We start from the raw sequence: 19,783 nt of genomic DNA on the forward strand, positions 1-19,783 counted from the left end.
GGGTTCTGATCTGTAAAAGACAGACACTGATAACCCAAAGATTATCTCTTCTAAGGATTCATGTTTTAAATACCCATAACATTTATAAACCCGATGGGTTTACAACCAACCTCTTGGCGTCATAATTAACATAAAACAATGTTACATTTGTTTGGTTACATGGAGCATTTCAGTCTGACTTGTGCATTATGGATACAAATCACTTAACAGGCCAGTATTTTGTAAAATTGTCTCCATTTTTAGCTTTAAATCATTTTATAATTTTATCAAAACATACCTGTAGTGTCGCTTTGATTCTTTCATGCATGTTTGAGAAATCCTCTAGTCTCCCGTGGCAACCATTCAGCTGTGGAAAATGCCTGGATGGACCTAGCCCCGCCTTCAAGGCCCAGCAACTCCTCAGAGCTGCAGTTTCCAACCACACCGCCCTCACTCAGCTCCTTCAGACTAGCCAGCAGCAATTAGCAAACACCTGGTGGAAGAGCTCATCTACTATGCCAACTACTTCTCAATGAAATGCTGGTTAAAAAACAAAACTCTTTTAAAGGGTTAATAGAGGAGCCATGTTGTGTTGACTTCCTGAAGGTGGAGATTCAGAAAGAGCAGGAGTTTTTAAAGAGACAGAGGCCCATTTTCAAGGCGTTACATCACAAAGTCCAATTTCTTTTAAGTCATATTAGGTACATACAGGCTTTTTGTAACAGTTATTTGATAGTGCTATAAAATGGCAAGATGTGCCTGGAGAGCACACGATACTGCCCCTTTAAATTCACCTTTAATTACAGTAGCAGGATCTCACTCCTTCATTGCGACGGTAAACATAGATTTGACTAAATCTGCTGGAACTATGACCGGAGGTTTTGTGGTTTTTCAGCAAATTGTCATTAAACAGCCCGATGACTGATCTGTCATGCTGTGTGTCTATTCATCTTTCAAAGACTGGGAGTCAGAGGTCATGGCATCATTAACTTTTTTAAATCCTCTCAGGAGTCTCTTCATTTACCCCCCAAAGTTAACGACAAAACTGTTCACTGCCATTTAAACGCTTCCTAAACGTAACAAATTGATATTTTTATAGATGCTTTGCTGCACAGTTCTGTTGTAAACGGAACTTTCTCTGTTCGCTCCAACCTTTCACAATGATCAAAGGGTTAACAGCAGTGATACTCAGACCTTCTTTCTTTTCAGCTTGAGTTGATCCCAGTACAGTGAAATGAAGCATTTTAAGATTTTTGTTGGACATCTTTTCTACAGAAACCTTGTTTCTGTGTGTAATTCTCCACTCTGTCCAGCAGGGGTCAGTACAAACTACCAAAACTTGCTTGGTTTTTTTCTCTTGCTGTACTGCCACCATCATTTCTCCATGTGATGAGTCATGACTCCTGCTCAAACGCAGCACATTATCATTTGCTTTTTCACCGGGTTTTCAGTCCAGAAACGTACTTATTGAAAACTGAGTGAAAATGGAGGACATTTTGGGTCATGATGTCCCAACAATATTCATTCGCGCATATAGATTCTGCTGCTTTTTCTGTATGTTATTGCATTCTTTTCCAGGTTGGAATACTGGATTACTGTCACCGCCTCACAGCGTCTCCCAGTCGGTCACGCAGCGTGGAGAGCGCATGTGGATGTGAGAAATTAGGTTAAAACCTCTTTATTCATCTGACCTGGTTGGGTAGCAGGAGTCTTTCAGAGTTAAGCTTCGATGATGCTCTCTTTTTTTTCTCTCCCTCCGACCCTCCCCCCCCCCCCACACCTCTTTCTCCTTCATTTTGTTAACAGAACTCCTACTTTTTCTCTTCGCCCTGCCTCGTTCAGAAGATTATCTGCTCAAATGCGGCCGCCGCAATCCTCTTTCCCCCCCTTCCACTCTGTTTTCGTCCCAGGTCTGGGCGGAAAATTCTTACTTTGCTGCTGCTTCTGTCAACAGGAAGAGAGGCGTCTTTAGCGTACAGGTGTCCGTTCCGGTCGAACAGGTGTTCCTGCTGCTGAGAGCGATGACGCGGGCCGTTGAATGGTGTGACGTAATGTCGTCAAAGGGTCAAAAAAAAAAAAAAAAAAAAAAAAAAAGATGAAAGGGCAGCAGCATCAGCCGCTGGTTTCAAGTTCTTAAGGTGAATTTGTAGTGTTCAGTATTTTTTGTTTTGTGCCATTCATCCCAACTAGGCAAAACTCTTAGTGGTTTCATACAAAATTGGCCACACCTGCACTTCATTAGACCACACCAGAAAACAGGTCAAACCAAAGGATAAAATCTAAACAAAGAAGCAGCAATAAGATTATTAATCTAATTCACAAATTCATTTGCAGAACTAAATGGTCTGCGAAATAAAACATTTAATACAGGGAAACCTAAAAGGTTACTTTAAAGAAAACAAACAATACTTTAAAAAAAGAGAAAACCTCCATTTGGTTGTACCCAGTGATGTAATCAGTGACGTCATCCACCTATTTAAACAAGAAGTGCTGGGCCGGCCAATCCCATACACCTGCTGGGGCCAAACAACGGCGAGTGCAAAAGAAACAAGCAAGTAAGTTACCAGAAATTTACCTTGGAACAAATGAAACATCCGTATCTATCTAATGGTGTCGAATGTTTAGCTTTAAATATGACATAGAAATGTCGGCTGCAACATAAATGGCAACATGAAGGCCATTGATGGGGATAAGATGGAGTAAATGTTCCCCCCAAACCACTGAGATTAATCTCAGAAATATTCTAGAAAAACTTGAAAGTTTCAAAAGTATATATATAAATATATATTTTTTTACTTTTGAAATTCAGAAATGTTCAAGTTTTTTCTGAATTTTTGTGATTAATGTCAAAATTTCTGAGTTTTTCGAAAAGAAATTTTCAGGTTTTCTACAGAAAGTTTGAGATTATTCTCAAAATGAGTTTTTTGGCAGGAATTTACACTTTCGTTCATATATATCTATATCTACATACTGTGTATATATATATATATATATATATATATATATATATATATATATATATTCTATTCTATATATAGTCCTGTTATCTCTGTTGCTCTCCTGTCTTCTGAGCACATCAAATAAATAACAGCAGATTTATAAAGCCTGGGAATAAGAAGTGGATCTTTCTTTTTTTCATCGAGTTGAAATAATAAACACATCCTTACTTTAACTTGCATCATCCTGTGTGAATATACATCTGACTGAGCGCTCTTGCTTCATGCCAATGCCGAAAATGCACATGCGAAAACACAGTCGCCTTCTTAGATGAGATTTATTTATAATCCACTCCACATTCAGGCGTCCAGTCCAAAAATGGAGGTGAACCATTAAGCCTGGACAGTGAATTTCTTTTAAGAAATTCCTTTTCCATATCAGTGCATTTGAGCATTTATCTTTTCAGCTTTATTTCTTCCCCTACATTCTCCATAATTTAGTGATAAAGCTTACATTAATATACGAACCTGCATGTTTATATATGTCACATTATTAACAGCTTTTAAATGAATTCATCTTTTATTGCAGTGGTAGCAAAAGGAAAATGCTATTAAACAAAAATAACCAGTAGCACGGTTATATTGGTATTTCAGCCATCAACCATTTGAATCATTTCTCTTTACGTTTTGCGAAGAAGGACGTTGCGCTCAAGTCTTGTTCAGAGGTTTTCCTGTCGTTTCCTTCAGTGGTTCTTGGTGCAGCGCCCCCACAGGCGAGGGAGGGAACATGTTTTTCAAGGGTTTGGCTTGTTTGACACAACACAGTGAGAAAGCGAGCAATGTAAATGTTGCCGTTTTGGTCCCCAATCGAACCGGGTCTACTGGACTATCAGGTTTTAATGTGGCCACATTCAAAACCCCCCATTTCCTCCCATTTATTTTTATGCTTAGTTTAAGTACATAAGCTGCTGCCATGTTATTTGCAGAGTTGTTGTTTTTGCTGACTTGATATTGAATCAGTGCGTCCAATAAAGTAATCTGTGAGTTAATAACTTTAGGGTTTTTTTTATTCTTCTCCTGACTGATATTTTTGCAAACATTCTGCAAATTTAGACTTAATTGTCGAATGATAAAACATAAGTAAATAACAAAACAAAACTTCTCTAATACATCTGCATCACAAGAAGCTAATGTGCTAACAGAAGTATTTGTACTTTTTTCATTCTCTATTCCAGAGTTTCTCCAAACCAGATGTTTTCCTGCTTTGACACACCCGACTCAGATGATTGCAGTTCAGCAAAAGTCTAATTAGTCGCCCATTAATTGAAATCGGGTGTGCTGCTGCAGGGACCAGCCTAAGAGCATGCTGGGTAAGGTGCGTTTTTAAGACCAGAAGTTATGGAGCTGCTGCTCCATACACATTCGACTCGCCTTTCTGTTAGGTTTTATGATTCTCGTTTTAAGATTCAGTGACATCCAGTTAATTTTTAGTGTCTTGATATTTAAAGTTTCATTACCCGAAAGAAGAGGCGCTCGCTTTCGACCAGGACCTGCAGGTGGTTTTATTTGGCAGCGGCCCATCGAGCGACGTCCGCGCCTCGGATTAGCATGACCGCACCTGAATCCAGTTCGGGTTCGGATAAGGATACAGGCGTGTCAATGCGAGGCGCAAATGGAGCAGAAAGCAGCAGGACTGGAGACGGATGGATCTGCCAGACCTCTCGCAGCGCTGCTCCCACTGTAATCAAATCCCAGCCAAGTGCAATAGCAGGGGGGGAAATAAATAAATAAAAAATGGAAAATGAAAAGGACCCACCCGACAAATTTCAAATATCAAACCGAGCTGCTCGCTATGTGACATTTACAGGATGTTTCATGTAGCTCGAGCAGGCATTAAAGCTACAGTACGGAATATTTCTGATTTTAATGTGACTAAGCAGGTCACAGTCGGGACGAATGTGCGGCTGACTTTTTCTTTAAGCCCTAATTTATGTTTCCCTTTTAAAGAGTGAAACCTTTAAACATTCACGGGCTGCTGTGCAGGTTTCTCAGCTCCAAACTCAGTAGAGCTTTTGGTCTATTTTTGACAAATTTCTTGTGGATACGCTGCTGAAAACAGACATGTGATATAACTACAATGTTTAATATAAAATATAATCGTTTGTTATTAAATCATGCTACACTTTTTACTGATTTACATCGGTTAGGATCACTGATGAAGCCAGTCAACATAAGACAGTGTCTGTAAATGTCTGCTTTCAACTGCATATTGAAAGATAGAATTACTGATTTCAGGAAGGAAGGAGATGAATGACAGATGGTAGGAAGGCAAGATGGAAGATAAACAGAGGGAATAAAATAAATAAAATGGTTGAAGGAAGGCAGTAAAGATGGAGTAACGAGTGGAATGGAATATTTCCATAGGTCACGGTTAGTTGGTGTGCTATATTATGGTTTTCTGTATACAGGAGAGAGTTTCTGTGGCCAGTTGGACCATCACCGGGTAGGCAGGGTTAAACCAAAAACCGTAACTCAAGACGGTCTTGTTCTTGTCTCATTTGTCTCTTGATTGTCACAAGCAGTGACGTCTTTCTGTCCTCCAATCGATGGACTGTGTTGGGTGGCCCCTGTAACTCCGCCCTAACCGTACCGCAGTATTGTCTGATGGCCCTACAACTAAAGGAGGCCCATGGATGGAGCGGTACGGGTTGGTTGTATGGACCAGTATTACAATGGAGATATACTCAGTAGTACTGAACCAAACCAACCCATGACATATCAGCCAGATGAAACAATGTTGCAAGAACAAAGTTCTTCTGGTCGGTACATCCTAGAACTGATGTGCAGAATCCTTCCTTCTGTACCTCTGGTATATGATCTTAGGAAAACACACAACAGAAACCCATCTATTGCCCATCTGCTCAGATGATACACAAACAAGAACTCCCCAAGTAGGGCTTCAAGAACAGAAAGATCTCCTTTGGTTCTTACAGCACCAGAAGAGACAGAACAACTTTTTCTGTTCTTGTGGAGTGAGTGTACACACAGGAAACACGCCAATCAAATTCCACTCTCTACCAAGAGAGGGGAACCTTGTTTCTGCATCTTGGTTCCCCCTAAACTCTGGTTTCTCAGTGCTCTCTCCAACCTTTTCCACAACCTTTCCTCCCATACTACTCCTTCTCCTTCGTCTCACCGTCTCTCCCTCTGTGTGTGTGTGTGTGTGTGTGTGTGTGTGTGTGTGTGTGTGTGTGTGTGGACGAGGCGGGTAGGGGAGTGTCTGTGTTAGTGAGGACTAGAGGAACGCATCAGATGCGATTGGAGGAGTATAGTCCTTTGAGTCCTTTGCTTTCTTAGATTTTTTTTTTTTCCTCATTTGAGAGTGGAGTAGAGAGGAAGGGAGGACGGGGGGATGGAGGGGATTCTTTGATGCTCTGCGGATACCATTTGAGACCGAAGCATTAAATCCGGATTTACAGTTTCTGTCACAGATTCTCCCCCTTTTCTCCCCTGACTGTTTGTTCCATCCTCATTTCCCTTCTTTCTCATCAAAATCCACTAAAGCAATGGTGGATTTTGATTTCCAGTCTTGGAAACAACCAGGGCTTTCCATGTAGTCGCGAAAAGGGGGGGAAAAAAAGCTAAATTTACTTCACGACGCGACTCAACGGCGTTGAGCAAAAGGCCGATAAGACGTCGTCAGCGCCTTGAAATCAATGCAGCCATGCCTCACCCTCAGCGAGCGCGCCGTCACCGAGGTTCCAGTCTAATGTGCTTCCCATTAAGCCTGCTATACATGGCAGAATTGGCCATTGAAGATGCCACAGTAGACTTGCCACATTTGATAAGTCTTTGGATGGAGATGGATATATATAAATAAAACTCCTCCAGGGAAGCTTCTGTTTAATGTTTTATGGGCTTATTTCCTCTGTTCCTCTCTGTCATCTGAGATTTGCCGCTGCCTGATGCAGCTCACAGAAACATGAAGGGCTCCATGCGATCGCGGATCGTCTGACACAGAAACCCACGCGAGTGCGTGCGTTAGGGCCGGGGAAAGTATGGCGCATATACTTTGATGTACATGTGAAGAACTCTGCTTTTATTTATTTATTTTTTTTTTCTGCGACGAGATTGCAAACGTGAACTCTCAGTCAACATTCACCGGGTCGCGGCGCGTTTCTCACGCCGAACTCACACGGCCTGAGCCACAGCTGAGACGCACTCTCACACAGATGAGATATGACATGTTGAACAAATAGTGCAGTGGATGCACACCGCTCAGCCCGGAGTGAAGAACGATCATGCGTGACGTGCCGCCTCACAGGAGCGTGTAGCCTAACCTTTCCTCTGCTGCTGATGAATGAGTCACAACCCACATGCCAACGGTGACCTTACGCCATGTTTGAGCCTCTGACGGGGTTACTGCCCGTCTACGGACAGTAGAAGGTATTTGGGATTTTTTATTCTTACTCTAAGCCTTTTTTGTTGGAGACAAAAAAACCACATAGATCTTGTATATTTAGCCAGCAAGTAGCATGCAGAAAGAAGGATATTCACCAATAGTCTATCTTAATGTGTTATGAGCCAAAATATTCAGCACTCCCTGCATCTCTTGATGACAAGGTAGTAAGAGGCCTATCCATCCATCCATCCATCCATCCATCCATCCATCCATCCATCCATCATCTGTATTCAATTCATCGTGTCATTCATCTATCATTTGTTGATCTATCGTCATCCATCCATTGTGTTGCCCATCTATCCATCCGTCCACTATACTTGTTTATCCATGGGTGGGTTTCTGGGGAGTTCCTGTCTCCAGTTATTTTGTGATTGGGTGAGAGGCGAGTACACCCAGTACAGTCACTAAGTTGCTTTCTCGCTCTATCTCGCAAAAATCTATACTTTATGAAGATCACTAATCATTCCTCGGGCGCAATACAGTATAAGCTGGCAAGAACTCTCCCAGAGTGCCTTCGTTCTCTCCTGATAGTGGGAGTTTTTTAAGTAATGCAGCTGCATGATGAATGTAGGATCCACGTTTTCTGTTTATTGTCTTTACCTCATTTGAAAACCGTCTAATGTTCTTAAAGCATAAAATGGACAGGAGCAACATCAATAGTAAAAAAAAACAACTAAACGGCGTCCTTCAGTTGGAGCTCCTTTATTTACATTCACATGAACATCATTTCCTGTCTGAAACTACGGAAACCTGAAAGGTTGGCAAAGACACACAAGTATGGTATAAAATATTAGACTTTCCTCTCACTTAGTAACAAGCAATCTTTATATATTGAACTAAGTCACACAAAAAAAACGCAGCAGTTTTTACTTTCTGGTGTTTGCTAAGCGGGAACAAGACGGCATGAAATGAGGAGCATGATGAATCGCTTGATGGTTTAACAAATGAAACTGAAAAGTTTCTTCTATTAAATCTTCTAACTACTTTTTCATTGACTCATTGACCCAAGAACAAATGAACAACAACAAAAAAACTGCATACAAGTAATGTTCACAGTTGGCATAAGCCAAACAGTCTCTGTGAGGTTTCATATCATATTCTGAATGTATACTGCGTGTTACTGCGCCGTTGTCAGACCAGAACACGACTATTTCCATTGATCACAGTTGAAAGTACCCTTATAAAACCAGAAGAGTGTCATAGCATTAGGAAATATCAAAAAGCGATGAAATTTTATTACATCTGCTGAATTTCTGCGGAGTTTGTCATGCACCAGTAGTGTAGGGAATGGTCTCGCGTGCCTCTGTAATGTGTTAATCTGCATTCAAATTAATGACTCTGCTGTGTGTCTCTCTCCAGTTGTGGCTGTGATTCATGACAAACCAAACGTCTCGTAAAAAAACAGCTGAGGGAAAATCAACAGCAAGCAGCTCTGCCGTTTGGTGTGAAGAGAGAGAAAGTGCTTGCGCTGAGAAAATTTGTTTCGACCATAAAACGCAGTTTGTTTGCAATCGGTTTGATGATTTAAGGTACACAAGCTGCGGACAGGATTAGAAGTTGGGGGCTGGGGGCGGAATTGTAAATTCAAAGCAAAGTTATAGTCACTGTGGAGCATAAGAAGTGTAGTCTTCTTCTTTTTACTAGACCTAGACCTTACCTTCTTTTTTGTTTTTTGTAGTGGTAGATGCAATTTCATGATACGCCCCTTTTTTCTCCCCCAACGACCCAAACACTCCATCAACCATTAGGACCGTTCTATTTATGACGGCTGTCGGGGGTCCAGCAAATGAAGATGGGATGATTATGATGATGGTGCTGGCTGTCGTAGCTTTCCCCAGGCTTTCACATCAGGTTCGCCATCTCAGGCTCATGACCTCTGTCACCTCCCCGCAGGGGGCCAGTCTCTTGCCAGGTGAGAAAAACACAACAGAGAGTAGTTTGGCTGTACGTTCGCTCCCCGCAGCAAGGTTACGTTCGGCTAATACGGCTGCCCTACTTCCCTACGTACGTACATGCCAGAGTTGAACAGTGACCATCTGCGGGTAAAAACAGGAGAATTTGTTGAAATGATTTCACCTTTGTTGTTCAGGAAATACTTTTGGTATAATTTGTGGTTACAGTGATCTATGTGCTATTTTGATCAGAAATACAAAATGGATAAATAAAACTTCAAAACTAGTGAATTTACAGAAGGATACAGAGTGGTAACCATCATTAAACAGTATCATGCGAGCGATGAAGCATTTCGTTGGTTTAATCTGGGTTGTTTTGTGTGTGAGTGTCTTATTCTTTTCAACCAAGAACATAGCTGTAGTGTTTTCTCACATCTTCTAAGAATATGATACATTTCGATATTTAAAATAGCCACACAATGTCTTTCCTAAACCTTTATAGAGGTGAAACGGAGCCAGTGCTCCGTGGCTGGCTGAGAGGTTGCTATGTCTTCAGTTGGCCACCAGGTGTCTCTATTCTTAACATCGAAGCTATGAATCTTTTCAGGCACAAGTAGAGGGGAAAGCCTCAGACAGTCGCGTCGAGACAGTTTTTGGTAAGATTTTTCAGTTTTTCTATATTTTTATCAGTAAAGAGGACAAATAATCTCGTGGACTGAGTTGTTAGCAGTTGGAAACTAGCTAACACGCTGTTTTTATACAAGACGTTCTTTCTTCTTTTTTAATTTTTTTACGTTTGTTTAAAAAATAACGTAAGTCTATGTGTGATAAGAAGCTTTCTGAGGAAAAAAAATAGCAACCCATATCAAAGCCAGTTCTTACAACAACTACTGGCAGTAATAGTGAGTGGCAGGTTGACTCACTGTTGATGAGAAATAATCACCAATGAAGTCGCAAAGCAGAAGAACCATTAGTGGACGAATATAAGGGGGCATATTTGGAAAGCAAGCACTGGATACCTACAAAAATTGCCCCCCCAAACTTGTCCAAGCTAAGACACAATAAAGCCCAAAAGTATTCATAACACTGGCAGATTTAGAATGGTTTTCTTTCTAACAATTAATTTACATACAAAAAACGAAAAGGGCCTTTCTTAATAAATAGGATCATGTAGAAGAGAGGATTTCCCTTTAAAAACATATTATACTTGAACTAAGTTGGCATGTCAAAATTATTTATAATGTTCTTAATAATTAATAGGAAAACCTATATTAGTATCACAGCCATCTAACACTTGCCATAAATGCTGAAAAAAAAAAGCTTTTTGCATATTTTTACTGGTATTTTTTGACAATTCAAATTTGGTGACAATGTTGAAAGTCCTTCAACATATACTGTAGATTCAAATAATAACTTTGTCTGGGTCACTCCAAAAAAAAAAAAAAAAAAAAAATTACTTCCTGTCCAAAGAAGTTACATCAGTCAAAGACAAAAAGATTATGTCATATTTAAATCTGCCGTGGTTCTGAATAATTTAGGACTTTGTGGACTCACGGTGTACGCCACATAACCTCACTTAAAAAGTAAAAAAAAAAAAAAAAAAAACTTTCATTTTAAAAGATATTACCAAATATTTCTAAGTCAAGCTCGAAGGAAACTGGCGCCCTCCCTAATTGCTTCCATGCCGTGCTTCATTTCACTTTCCTCTGGAGTCACCTTGGAATATTGATGCTTCTCTTCCCTTTCTGGCAGCTCATCTCATATCAGCCACTCCAAATTTTCCCTACAATGCTATTACAGCATTAGCCCTTTTTTTTTTCCCCTCATGACTGCAGTGCTCATTATCACAAGGGACAAGTGAAATGTTTTTTTCACAACAGAGCAGACTTCATAAAGGACTCCTGACCAATCGAGACACTTCATTTGATTTGTATCTAAAGTTAACAGATGTCTGTGAGACGCCGGCTCTCTTATCCATACTTACTTTAGGCTTTCGAGAGGAGGAAGATGTCAGTTGAGTTCTCAGTCGGTCGTCTTATGCTGGCTCATGTTAATGGAACGTGGGCTCATGCATAGTGTAATGAAGGATGATCATTTGGCTTTAGGGGGCGTCAAGATGGCGTTTGAGGAGAATACGTCCCTCCAGGGTTTCCCTAATGTGCAAACGCCGCGCCATGTTTTGCTCTCTTATGCAATTACACAGCAGCTCTCGACTTAAATGTGTGCGATAAGAAAGGCAGAGATGTTCCGTCGTGACGTTCTGCTCGCTCGCTGCGATTGGTTTAACTCCACGTTCATGCCACCCATCACGGAGGACTTGTTCCGGTCTCATGCACCGTTGCTCAGCAGATCTAAAGCACCATGACGTTTGGAGGAGAGAATTAAAATCTATCTCAGAAAAAAAACCCCAAAAAACCTTGAATTTTCTTGTGTCAGATACAGATGACATTTCCGTCAGACCCCAGATGTCTGTTCTGATGATCCTGATACGGAAAAGGGAAAAAAATTTTTTTATTTCAACTCGACGAAACGTTGACGACTCCCTTCTTTGTTCCGACGTATAAATGATCAACATAGCCGACCCAAGAACATATAAAATAGACTTTTGGCCCCAATTCACCTGGTTTATCATATACAGAGCAGTAAATGACTTTGGGAGTGTAAGTAGTTTATGTGACTTACTCATTTGGTCCAAAATAGAGCATTTCAATACAAACCCAGTAGGAGTCAGGAAGGGAAGTGACTCCTACCGTAATATTGAAGGTCAAGTTAATTTTATTTTCTTTACAGTGTCGCCTTTCCTAATAAACTGGTTTATACTTTTATTGAACAAACTAAATTTATATGCTACATATAATCTTCATAACATCTCATTTGTCTCTTCATGGTTTCTTCTGTTCTGTTAGATTATCTCTCATATTAAACTGTAACAATATGGTGACAGTTTTTACTAACATAAAAAAACCCACATTTTTTAAAATAAAAGTTACATACTGCTCTTTTAAGTCTTTTAATAAGACTCCACAGAAAGAGTAGGTTGGATTTTTTTCTGCTACGTGGAGCAAAGCGCTTATGGCAAGCGATATTGATATTTAATAGCCAGAGGAATATTTAAAACAAATATTCTCAAATAAAATTTTCCAGTTAAGAAGACAAATATTTGAAACAACCTAATATTTAAGGCGAATTCAAATGTATCTCGCTAACTGTAATAGTAGTACAACTGAACCACTGAATAGTTTTCTAAAGAAATATCTCATCTGTAAACTGTACTACTCCTTAAGTTTATCCCTATGCATCAAAATGAACATAAGACCCAATAAATGCCATAGACGTTATTAAAACTGGAATGTGAATCAATGTAATACTTTTTGTGTTTCTGTTTTACATAAATTGTACTTCTTGGAAGCAGACCAGGCCATCAGGAACAAGATGAATCCTTAAAGCCACAACCAATCACCCCAAATTCCCTCCACACAAAGCTCTGATAGAAGTTTACTATTGCAGTTGTGTTGCCACATAGTGTGAAAAACACAAGCGGAAGAAATGAACAGCCTGGCATTAAATTATGTCGACATCACGTTCAAACTGCAGATATCCTACACTGTGTAGGTACGACCAGTGTATTTATTAGAAAATCTTTAATGGATTTCATAAATTCCAGTTTCGACAACACATTTACCTCTGAGCAGAGCTCTATGAACAAAGGCCATTTCCAGAGCTGAAGATTCGTAACAATAATGGCTTCATCAATCAGTCGGAGTGTCAGCATTCAGTCATTAGGACCTTGGTCACTTTCTGCGTTAATGTTCCTAATGCCTCATTCAGACATGTCTGTGAAAGTGACTGACTGAGTGCAATATTTGCCCTTCGCGCGAGAATGGACAATAAATCGAGCGTGGTCTATTATTTGGAAGTAGAGCTTATCCCGGACGTCACTGGGTGAAAAGTAGGGTACGCCGTGGACAGACCGCCACCTCGTCACGGGCGAGGGACATTATAAATGCTTAATACAGAAGAAATGGCAAAAAACAATAGCTGGACAATCCGGACAAAAAGAATATTCACTATTCCCAAGTGTGCAAAAATGCACATTAAAGGGCGTCTTTGTTTTCCAGCAACATAGTATCAATTTATAGCACAATCAAGTAACTATGTTGCCTTCAGTTGTAATAAAAATGCTGTATATATCAAACATGACTTACAAGAAATTTGACTTAGCAACTTAACGTCTTCAAATTGGATCTCTGCCTTTTTAAGAAGGACCTGCTCTTTCTGAAACTCTGCGTTCGGGCAGTCGTCACATCAACATTCTCTATTAAGATTTTAGAAACGTTCGACGGGTCAGTGGACTGAGTAAATAGTTCCTATAACAAGCTGGTGTTGGCTAATTGACGCTGGCTAGTCTGAAGGAGCCGAGGTGAGGAGGGCAGCTCTGTGAGCCAGAAGCTCGGCTTGAAAGCCACAGCTCTGGGTTTGAGCTGCGTTGCAAGCGGCATCGAGTCCAACAAAGTGTAACCCAGAATGGTTGCCACGGGAGATTCAAGGGTTTCTCAAAACATGCAAGAAAGAATCAAAGCAACTCTCCAGGAATGACTTTGATGAAGGAATAACATTACGACATGATATAAAGCTAAAAACAATTGATCTTAAATTATGCATAATGTATTGTTTTAAATTAAATTAAAGTGGCCTTGATTTGATACTGAATTGACAGGAAATCGACTTGTAAGAGAGAGAAATGCATACTGGTGGTGTACAACATAGAGTTCAAGCCAGAAATACAGAATAAATACCTTATAAACGACTCATAACCTTGTTATTCCAATTGTCTACAATTAAATCAGATGAAACCTTTGCTGTTTTAGGTCAGTTAAGATTACCAAAATTATTTCTATTTGTCTAATTCCAGCATAACAAATTATTTTATGGTTGTTTTTTTTTTTTACCGTCTTCAAATTCAGTAATCTAAATACATTATATTCAGTATTTTGGTCCCATTGCCTGGCGTCAAACTTTTTTGGGGGGGAGGAGGGGGAATCTTATCTCTTATCTCAAATTCTCCATGGGATTAAGATTAGGACTCTGTGGTCCCTTCAAAACATTGACTTTGTTGTCCTTAAGATACTTTGTATCTTTATCCGTTTTTTTGCCCAAAATGCAACTTTTCATATAATCGTTCTGTTTTGTGAAGTCCATTCCTCCCTCCAGCGAAAACAAGAACCCATAGCATGACGGCGCCACCCCCGTACTTCACTGTTGGCATTGGAATGAGGCTCTCAGGCCTGCAAGCTTCCCCCTTTTTTCCTTTAAATGTGTTTTGTTGCATATCCCAAACACTTCAGTTATATTTTCATCTGACCACAGGCCATGTCTCTACAATTTGAAGTCTGTGACTCTAAGCAGCCTGGGAAAACCTTTTCTGGATACACATTTTATTTCCTACCCCAACCATGAAATATTAGATATAATATTCTCCATACTGGTAGTGTTAATAGAGGAAAGCTGCCTCACACTAACAGACCCCAGGCTTGTATGCTGACATACCCCATATGCAAGTTAAATCCTTCAGAGTTACGCTGCACTATAGGGCTATCCACTTGAGAGCCTTGACATCGTTAATCCATTAAACTTTAAATTCAAGAGGACTTTTTTTTTATTTAGTCCCCCCTGCTCCCAGATTAGCAGTTCAGTGCGTTTCTGTGTCAGCTCACTGAGTTGAAATTAATTTCTCCACTAATTTAGTAATTGCATGCCAAAGCTTTTTATCTGCGTGCAGAATAAACTGCATCAAACCCGCTGCTGCTGCAGGCAGGTTAGGTGTTTGGGGGGGAAAAAAAAATCCCCCCCAAAAAACTAGCTTAGTTATCCGATTCTCCTCTTAAATACTCCACGAGCCCGCTCATTAAATCTCACGCACGCGCTGAAAATTGAGTGGAAAAATGAGCTGCTTTCCTGTTCAGCACGTGAAACTTCGACTGCAGCACGACGGGACCCGTCACCGAGACAAAGCCGTCATCAGAAAGCAGACACTGAAACATGGTAATTTGTAGGAGCTTTTAACCACTTTCTGTAAATGTCTGCTCTCACTGTGAGGGCTGCTGGTAAGTGCTTGATTCACTGTAGCGGCCATTGTGAGTAAGCTGCTTTGACACACTTGAAGTAGACGCTACTTTATTCATATGCCAGCCCGAGGTTGTGCGCGCGCGCGCTGCGTGGGTGGCATTGGACGTAACGATAGAAGGGGACGATGTGGGCACGTGTGTCACCATGAGTGGCTCTCGATCCCCCTCGGAGTGAATACCACCCCCGCTTTATTCTCAGACCGACATACACTGATTACTGTTTTTGCGCTGCTGTTGCGGGACGTGTGGACGCTGTCCGCGCCGATAACCAACAGGCGACTTGACATCTCCGCCTCTGATAGTGACTCAAGGTCACGGGGGGGTTGTGGAGCCCGACGTTAGGGGCGCCTCGCGCGAATGCGCGGTGTTTTTTTAGGCAGTAGTGGCCTTTATTTGATAGTATTTCAACAGGAAGAAGGAAAGACATGGGGATACGGTGCTGGGGACGGGAGTCGAACTCGGGACAGCCGCGTATGGGGTGCTTTTTGTAAAGTTAGAGTAAAAAAAATAAAAGCAATCATTTAGTTTATTTAGCCTGTCATAAAGAAAAAAGTGTGGGCATTAAATTCTAAGTCATATTTTCACCATGTTATTCATATTATAAATGTCAGAGTTCCAAACTAAATATTTAATTCACTAACTAAATATTTCATTTACAATAAAACGAAATATGTAGTTATGAACTAAATACTTAGTTTCCTTGCTAAATATTTAGCTAGCAGCCTAAATATTTGGTTTAGGCAGTGCAGTGCTACGCCTCACCTCTGGTGGCGCTGTGTCACACATAGAGAATGAAACAGGCAATTGGCGCCGACATGTCCTACATATACTGACATTCCACTATATTTCTTGTCTAATATATTTAATGAATGCGTGTGACCTATTTATTTCTCTGATTGGCCATAAATGTGCAGGGTGAAGCAGAAAGTACTGTGCCTCACTGATAGAGGGCAGTGATGAGCCCATAGACACAACATGTAACAGATGCTCTTCTTCTACATATCAAAGACTGAAAACAATCTGAAAAATAGAAAAAAATAAATTTGGAACACAACAATTTGAGGTCATTCCCCAGATTTTCAGAAATGAAAGGGAAAAAAAGACAGAAACAAAGACTTTTTTTTTTTACAACAGAGTGACAGATATTTATGGAGAAGGATATAACTTCATATAATAAAAGTAAGATTGTATATGATTTGTAATTTAAATCTGAACAGAGGGAGGTCAGTCAAAATAAACATTTAAATTTTAAGAAATCAAATGTGACCTTATATTAAATGCTGTATTGTTTTCACTACCATATAAATCAATCAACTTTATTTAAACCATTAGGTGGATCTGGTTACAATGAGGTGAGTCAGCTTTCTGGCCAGACAGGGAACCTGCATCGACACAATAAATACAAATAACAGGATTCAAAATGGCCAGGTGCTCAATACTTTAAAATATAAAAAATTACATAAACAGCAAAATAATAATAGTAATAAACCGACTCAAGTACATCATCCTCACTGGGACAAGATTAAAAAATCAGATAAAACAATATTAATACTATGGAAAATCAAATTTTGCAAGCTTATGGCACCAGGCACAAAACTGGTTTTATACAACTTAGTTTTACATTTTGAATTGTCTGGATTTGATTAAAGCATAATTAAAAACTTTAATCATTTAAGGTCAGAACTAAAACATAAGCTTCTATACCGTATTTTGGATTTGTACATCTTGACTCTAGAGCAGTCGATGCCTCACCAGTCATGAACCTCGCCACACGTCACTGTTCTCAAGGTGCAACTTGCACGCGCGGCGCACTGTTTTCGCAGATTCTTGCCGGAGGTGTGAGTCGCGATAATGGCACGTCTTGCACACCCAGTCATCTCGTCCTGACAGTCGGGGCGCTCGCCACCTCCGCTCCCACACACGGACATCCACCCTCCCGCAGTCACCGGCGTGTGATTGTTGTCACCAAGGTAAGATGAGCGGAAAGGGAAGTGCTGACGGCTTGTGATGAGGAAACCATGCTGTCTTCTTGCGCACGACACAAACCTCTGTGGCAACTCAGACGTTCTGGGAGTGGATCTTGCAGGAACATTTACGACAGTAAGGTCCTCTTGGAGAACATCCTCACTTTACGATGTGTTGATACTGGATGATCTCCAGGTGTTGGAGTGGCTTTCCAAGCTGCCGGTTGGTTGGAACTGTATTTTCTCTGCCATCATCCCTAATCCGGTGACTGCAGCTGTACACACAATGGGTAATCCCATCATGACTCAATTGTGCGTCGAAATAAAGACGCATGTTGGATGTGAAGGGGAGAGTTATTTGTCAGAGCTCAAAAAGGGGCGGCATGGTCTGTTGTGCATTCACTGGGGAACAGGGAACGGTATTAAATGTTCACCTGCCAGCGCAGCTCTGCTAGGAGGAGGTCCAACAAAGCTGCTGCTGCGGCTGCTGCTGCTGCTTCCACCGCATCATGAAATCAAGTTAGACCTGGACAAAACAGTTGCAGTTTTTAAAGACTTGGCTAGTACTGAATGATGCTTTTGGTGTTCTTTTTCATTTTACAATCACAAAGAGGAAGGAGAAAATGATCTTCAAATGAAAAGTGTGGCCTACACCTTTTTACAGACCCTCTGCGTCAGCGTTTTGCAGAGTCACCTCTGGCTACAAGTCTGCTGGTGTGCGTCTCCATCAGCACTGCACATTCAGACCGGACGGACTATGAACAGAAATGTTTAAATCTTTCACACTGCTTTCTTGTTAAGAAAATTGTGGAGATGTCCAAGTCTGGTTCATCTTGGAAATAATCTGAAGATGCTCCATTAATCTGTTCAAACGATAGGAATGTGGAGTCAACATACCGCTCAGGAAGGAGACGGGTTCTGTGACCAAAATGTGCAGATCAACCCCAGAACAAAAGCCAAGGGCCTTCTGAAGATGCTGGCTGAAGCTGGTAAAACAGTGTTAGCCACAGTGAAATATGTCCTGTTCATGGGCTGAAAGGCCATTTCAAAAAGCCAGATGCACACCGGGACAAACACCTGATGAAACTACAGTGGAACCGTTGGGTCATAATGACTATTGTTACATGTGGAGGAAACACTTGTAACCCTGGCAACAACATCCAAACTGTGAATATTTTGTCCCCAGTGATTTTTTTATTTTGATTTTTTTAGCATCCCCAGGGACATGTTGTGGGGCTGTTTTGTCAAAGGAGGAACTGGTGCACTTCATGAAATAGGTGGCATCATGAGGACAGAACATTATGTGGAAATACTGAAGGAACTAGATATTACAATGGACTCTGAGCATATAATCCAACAACATGACTAAAGGACGACAAAGTCAATATTTTGGATCTCTGTCCTGTTGAGCAGTGGTCCCCAACCCCTGGGCCGCGGACCAATTGGTACCGGGCCGCGCAAGAAATAATTAAAAACTTCCATTTTATGTGTTGAGTCTGGAGGACCTTTAATTCTGAAAATCCTTTAACCGGATTCTGTCGGTTACGTCTTGTGCGCCAATGCAGAATGAGTTAGTAACAGCAGCAACAGCATCGGTGTAGGTTAGGTCGTCTCGACGCGCACACCGTCCCGCAAATTTTTGAAGTCTTGCGCGCACTCCCCCCCTCAGCCCCCTTCAGCCCCCCCCCCCGGTCCGCAGCAAATTTGCGAAGTCTCGACCGGTCCGCGGTACTAAAAAGGTTGGGGACCACTGCTGTAGAGAATTAGTGAGGCAGCCTACAAACCTGACTCGGTTCCCTCGGTTCTTTCAGGAGGAACGGACCAGAACTCCAACAAACTATCTTGGGAAGATTGTGGACGGTTTGACCCAAGTCATACAGTTCAAAGGCAACGCCACCAAATACTGACGAATGCATGTAAACTTGATTTTGAAGACATTAATAAATAAATCTCCAAGGCTGACATATTCTTCCTCTCATTATTGTGGTATTCAGCAAGTAGAAATCATTTTAGTCATTCTGACGTAAAACAAAAGAACTTTGGCCTGATTTAACTTCAGACGGCGAAAGAAATGTCTTTATTCAGTGTATGTATACTTCTAGCTTCAATTGTGTTTTGTTTATCAAAGTTTTCATATGTTTTTTGTGTCGGTCTAATGTAGTTTGTGGTTGTAACATGACATAATGTGAATCTTCCCCGGCATGTGAGGCTTTTGGCAAAGCACTGAACACAGCAAACATGGATTTCCAGAGGGGGGAAGAGCGTTTTACTCCTGTTTAGGCATTGTGAAAAACACATAATTCAAACTACAGACACAAGCGAGTTACGGAGTATTATTGCCAGGAGGTTAGGAGTCCAAACTGGAACCAGTAGTTGCAGAGCCGTAGTTGACATTTTCACAGTGGGATTTCTTGTCACGCAGAGC

Source organism: Xiphophorus couchianus, chromosome 6 (genome assembly GCF_001444195.1).
Source record: "Xiphophorus couchianus chromosome 6, X_couchianus-1.0, whole genome shotgun sequence".
NCBI lineage: Eukaryota > Metazoa > Chordata > Actinopteri > Cyprinodontiformes > Poeciliidae > Xiphophorus > Xiphophorus couchianus.